The following is a 6,034-nucleotide window of genomic DNA, read 5'->3' as shown; positions in this document are numbered from 1 at the left end:
AATCGGTATAGTCGAAGGACAATATTAAAGTGACTTAAAAGACAATACATACAAAAATGGACACATCACGTCTACTGAAGCTCACTGTTTAATGCAAATGAATTGTAATTGTATGCCTAAGCAGTTTTAATGATTCAAACATTTTCACACTATTTAAAGATATAAATAGAAAAATGATATTTAATTTTGTTCTTTATCTTGCTATTAACCAAAACTGATCTGAACTGTTTTAACACAATAAACGTATCTATCCTCCCTTACTTGAAATGCTCGTAAATTTGAAACGGTTTCTTCCTTCCCACATGACTTGAACGTGCGTTCATGGGGCAAAAATCAAACACGCCCCTACTGGCGTTGAAGGTTATCTGCACTGCTTTAAATAATGGTCTCTTTTTTATGTTCAGAAAACTTATTTGGCCAATAAAACAACGTGGGGTCCAGCCACATTAACGAATAAAAGACAATAAACTTACTCGGCCCCCTCTAGTCATTGTTGATGAACTTTTTTATTTATTTCCCCTCCCATAGACAGACATTCCCAGATATATAGATAGATGGATAACTTTGACTTAAATCACCGGTTTAGGGACATTTACATTTACATTTAGGGCATTTAGCAGACGCTTTTATCCAAAGCGACTTACAATAAGTGCATTTGTTACAATGAGTACATTTGTCATAAGAAGTGACACAATATATCGCTGTCGGTACAGTAAAGATGTTCATAGAACCAAGTGCAAGTATTACAATCGCTAGGCTAACCCATTCCCCGTGTAAAGCAACGATAGCAGCTACTGTAGATGCTACACAATTAAGTACCTTGAATAAGTGCAATGTACAAGTGCCAGGACGTACAACATTCAATGGTGGCTGTGCATTGGTTTCTATGCAGAGTCGAGGTGAACTCTGAACAGGTGAGTTTTGAGTCTTTTGCGGAAGCTGGTGAGCGACTCTGCGGTCCTGACATCGGTAGGGAGCTCGTTCCACCACTGAGGTCCCAAAACAGAGAAAAGTTGTGACTTCGCTGATCGACCTGCAAATTGCAAATTGTTCATCACAGCACGTTGGTATGAATATTAAAACCACATTCTCCTAATATAAATATTTGCACAATGGCCTCGACTTCTAAACATTTTGTAAATTATTTGTCAACACAAAATAGGCTGTAGGCCTTGCAGTTGTAAGTTACACATGTCTCCGTTGCCAACTAAGTCGTAGGTGACTGTGTCTAGGTCACAACAACTCTTCACAACCGTTGGCCAAGTCTGCATCTTTTTTCAAACATTTGACCTAACCTTACAGTTGATTACTAACACATGCCCATTTGACTAAAGCTTAAGGGAAATATTTTAGACATAGGATTAGGGTTAGAGGGTTAGATGTGACGGTCAAATGAATCAGACTGATGAACTCTGTGAGGCAAAATGATAAAATTATGGCCTTCTAATTGGTTTTTAAAGTCTGTTTTGGACAACGTTGTAAGTCCTTGTCACAAACAGTAACCGGCCTACTGTAACTGTCTATCTGCCCTTCAGCGACAACAGCCAGGTTAAGTAAATTATTTGTAGGGCCCGACACCCCTTAAGGCCTGAGCAACAGATCATTACATCAGAACACATACTTTTTGCACATCTCTTTTACCTCTCCATCTATGTATATACTGTATTTAAACTTTTAACAATTTTAATGTTTTTTTTCATTCATTCATCTATGAAACGGTCTCCAGCAACCACATCCTGCTTTAAATAAAGCATTATTTTTTTTAGCTTTGAAAGAAAGTAACAATGTGTAGGCCTATGCAATTTGGCATCCTAAGAGGCTAATTAAACTTTCAACTGAAAATACTTGTTTACTTTGAGTTGTTGAAACATGAAATAAAAGGCCTACAGACTAAGGATAAGAATATCAGGTGTGATTAAGCATGATGTCCACTAGAGGGAACAGGGAGACACTTTTTGTGTGAAGCCCGCCTGATGAACTTAGCTTTCAGACACTTTACTGTAAGTAGCAAATTCTATTTACTCCTCGTCTTTTTCTATGGGGAAATTGCGTTAATTGCGTGAATTGCATACAAAGCAGGGAACGTAGGTGTAATTATTTTGGAGGGTAGGTAGGCCTACAAGTTCTGATATAAGTACAGAGACTGGTTGTTTCCTCGTGGTAAATCTACATCCCGCTTTTAAATCGGCCGTTCGCGAGGCGTCCTTTACGTTGGCCTCTATAAATAGCAGCAAGGACTCCATCAGGGAGAGGCCTGTGGCTGGTGACTGGAGGTCTGGGCCTCAAATAGGTCATTTTGAACTTGTTGGTGCAAAATTACCGTTCATTTCGATAGCTAAATGGAAATGTTTTTTTAAATGTTGTTGCTCGCCCACCCTAACTAGTGTATTAAATCGGAGATTACGTATATTTGGAGTCCGTTTGTTGTGATTCTACTTCTTTATTCTTATTACTCCCAAGAGAAGCAAGGTGCATTTCAGGAAATATGCCTAAGATATGTTTTAACTAAAGTCTAAATAGCACCCAATATTACTCTTTATATAATAATATTTCAAATAAGTTGAGTTTTGGAATTTGAAACATTGCAAAACTAAAGTAAATAAAAACGTCTCTCCTCTCAATTCAATAAGAACATCAGGGGGAATACATAGCACTGGGTAGCATAGCATTACATTGTCAATTCACATCAAAAGTATAGTTAGATGCAAAAATGAGTTAAAATATATATTCATTTTTGGCTTGCATACAATCACACAGCAACCAAGTATGTAAGTATGGTGGAAATCCATGGGGGCCTTTCCTTCCACTCTCTGTTGGCAGTGCTCAGTAGCTGTCTGTATATGATTGTACCATTTAGTCAGGTGCAGCACTTTTGGTGGAATCCTTTTAGATTCTGGTGACATTTGGTTTCATACTCAGAACCTGCCTGGTAATCACAAGACAGCAGAGAGAGAGAGAGACAGCGAATACAAGGGTTATTCATGTTAAACTGTGTTGTCCAAAGTTTAACATGACAGAAAGCAGTCTTTGACACGGCTCATGTTAAAACCCCAAAACAAACAACAGCGAACCATTTACAAAATTAAGTAAGCCTAAATAACCAAAAAAATGCAAGATATGTTTCTATAATAAGGAATTAATTTTGGCCAACGATGATAAACTACTTTTTGAAATTGGTGACCAGAGTCAAGGTTGCAACAACAAACATTCATTCTAAAATAGTTAGGATAATAGCAATATATAAAAAACTTTATTGAGATGTCCCAACCAAATCTGTAGCAGATAATAAAAACATGAATTAAGATTCTATGTTGATAGTTTACAGAAAATCATCTAAGCAGTTCCTCTTTCCTTGCAGCCTTCTACTTTTGACATGTTTTATAAAGGATGTGGGGGTGTCTGATAGACAATGTCAGGAAAACACAGAGGAATGAGCGACAGGAAACTGATTCACCAAATGTAATTTTAAAGTTGTTACCGTGCACTTCAGTTTTTAAGCGCAACTCAATTCTCCAGGAGAGAAAGCAAAATAAAAATACATTCATAGGAAAAAATAATTTAATTAAAACCAAAAATGTATTTTTGTTTCATGGAATTTTGTTTTATGTCATATATTTATGGGTACAGCAAATGTTGTATATTTACACAGAAAGAAAAACAAGGTAGTTGTGTATAAAAAACAAATGTTCAACTCTTATGTTGCTGTAGCCTTTCTATATAGACAGCAAACTTTGTTACCCAAACATCGATGTATCATTGCTAATTAACATATACTTTATGTACACGGTTACCTGGTCTATCCACAGATCCTGTCTTTATGAAGATGTGTCTCTTCTAGAGAGCTGAGACCAAGATCTGCAGCACCATGGTCTCAGACATGTATCGCTTACTGCATGCCCTGCTGGTTAGGTGAGTACGGCTGAACCAACACTCACCACCTGCCTCTTCTTGTGTGTGTACTCATCTTATTCACAATGGTCACCGATCATCCATACAATATTGTTCATTTATTTTATAGATATAGATTGACAACATGGCTCTTGCATATATAGATACAAGAACCCGGACAGTGTTCACATCACAAAGAAATAAAACAAATTATATAAATGTAAGATGATATATAGATACAGTAAATGTGTCATTGGCCCCTGTATTATCCGTTCAGACTTTCCGCCATGACTGAAGGCTTCAGAGAAAGCACGTTTCAGTTGTTCATAATCTCAAATATAGCTGATTCTGTATCTGCAGCAGCAGGAGTAGTGTGCAATAACATCTTATTACACGTGTCACATCATCATCGTAAGACCTGTATGTTACATGTCAGCATATTTCACCTGGAGCGTAATGTAATCACACTTTAAGAGAGATGCGTGACACGGGGAGCTGGAATTCTGTGTATGCATGGCTTCATTCAAATGTTTGGATTTGAATGAATTGTCATGAAGGCAAACATAACCTATTCGATAATTCTGGCTGATAATAATAATAATCGATGTAGTCATTTATATACAAATACTTTTACTTTAGTGCCTAGGTTTTTATATGCAACATAATAAATCAGGGAAATATAAAATTGTACAATTGTGGTCAGGTTGTTTCTAAGGGGCAGTAAACTACTATGTAATGTCAAGTAAACTGTGAGCGTGCATTTGATACGTTCATTTTTTTTCTTAGGCTGAGAAAAATTCTTATGTTAGGAATGTGTGTGAGTGTGTGTGTGTGTTGATATGATTTACTCATATTAATAATTATTTATAGGTATATATATTTTCCCCTAAAGCTAAAGAACTTGCAGGAACAACAACAATAATCTGAAACCAAAAATGAATTCACGTTAAAACGTTAAACATCCTGACTGTAAAGGCTATAGATGCTCTCCCTTTTTCACCTCAAACTTCACTATATACTCTAATATATTTAAACTATGAACCTGCCAAAAACATGTCCAGAAATATGTATGCACAAATATATGTACATGTAGATGTGAACATTTAGGAGAGCCCTGTCCGGATGTCTCTCGTAAAAGAGCTTAATCTCAGGACACCAACCCTGAGAGAAATAAAGGTGCATTAAAATAAATTTAAATAAAAGAAGCGGCAGACCAACAGTTTCGGGAGTGCGGCGCAATACAGTGCCGTGAGGCTGCGGCGGGAACAGCTGCCGGGTGCAAATTTCACTGTACCGGGAAGTAGTCTCTCTCTCTCTCTCTCTCTCTCTCTCTCTCTCTCTCTCTCTCTCGCTCTCTCTCTCTCTCTCTCTCTCTCTCTCTCTCTCTCTCTCTTCTCTCTCTCTCTCTCTCTCTCTCTCTCTCTCTCTCTCTCTCTCTCTCTTCTCTCGTCGCCCCCGTTGCGCGCCTCCACACCTCGTAATGAAACCATACCACCACCTCCGTCGGCTCTTCCCGGCTACCACCGTGCACAGTCATGACAAGCTCTCTGTCTGAGTCTCACTCACACACACACATGCTCCCTCCATCACTTACGTGACATTTAGGGCCGTACCCTTGATTCAATGATGGGTATGTGTATGTGGGTGAGTATGTGTGTGTGTGTTTGTGTGTGTGTGTGTGTGTGTGTGTGTGTGTGTGTGTGTGAGTGTGTGTGTGTGTGTGTGTGTGGTTGTGTGCATGTGTGTGTGTTTGTCCGTGTGGGTGTTATTGAGGCTGGTGTTTCTATATGTTCCCCATTAGCTAAGCACTTGTTTACAACTGGCTGACTGGGCGGAGAGGTTGAGGGTGTGAAACCTCATAGGTGTGAATGCTAATATCAATGTGTTACAGTACACTTCCTCTGAAGATGATAACCTACAATCTTCTGTACATTTCGCTGTCTCAAGAAAATGTGATCGAGAGATCACATTTTCACATCTCCTTCAAATGATTAGACCAGATATTCAATTTGGTTCTTAATCCTTTCTGGTCCGGGACGCCATTTTTCGATCAAAAATCCTTGTCAACTCAACTTGTGTTTGCTTACCTGCATATCGTTCCAACCCTGTCAGCATCTGCTCATAATATCATGAATGGCGAATATTT

The sequence above is a fragment of the Pollachius pollachius genome, assembly GCF_949987615.1.
Source record: "Pollachius pollachius genome assembly, chromosome: 20".
Lineage (NCBI taxonomy): Eukaryota > Metazoa > Chordata > Actinopteri > Gadiformes > Gadidae > Pollachius > Pollachius pollachius.
This window is presented reverse-complemented; position numbering follows the sequence as displayed.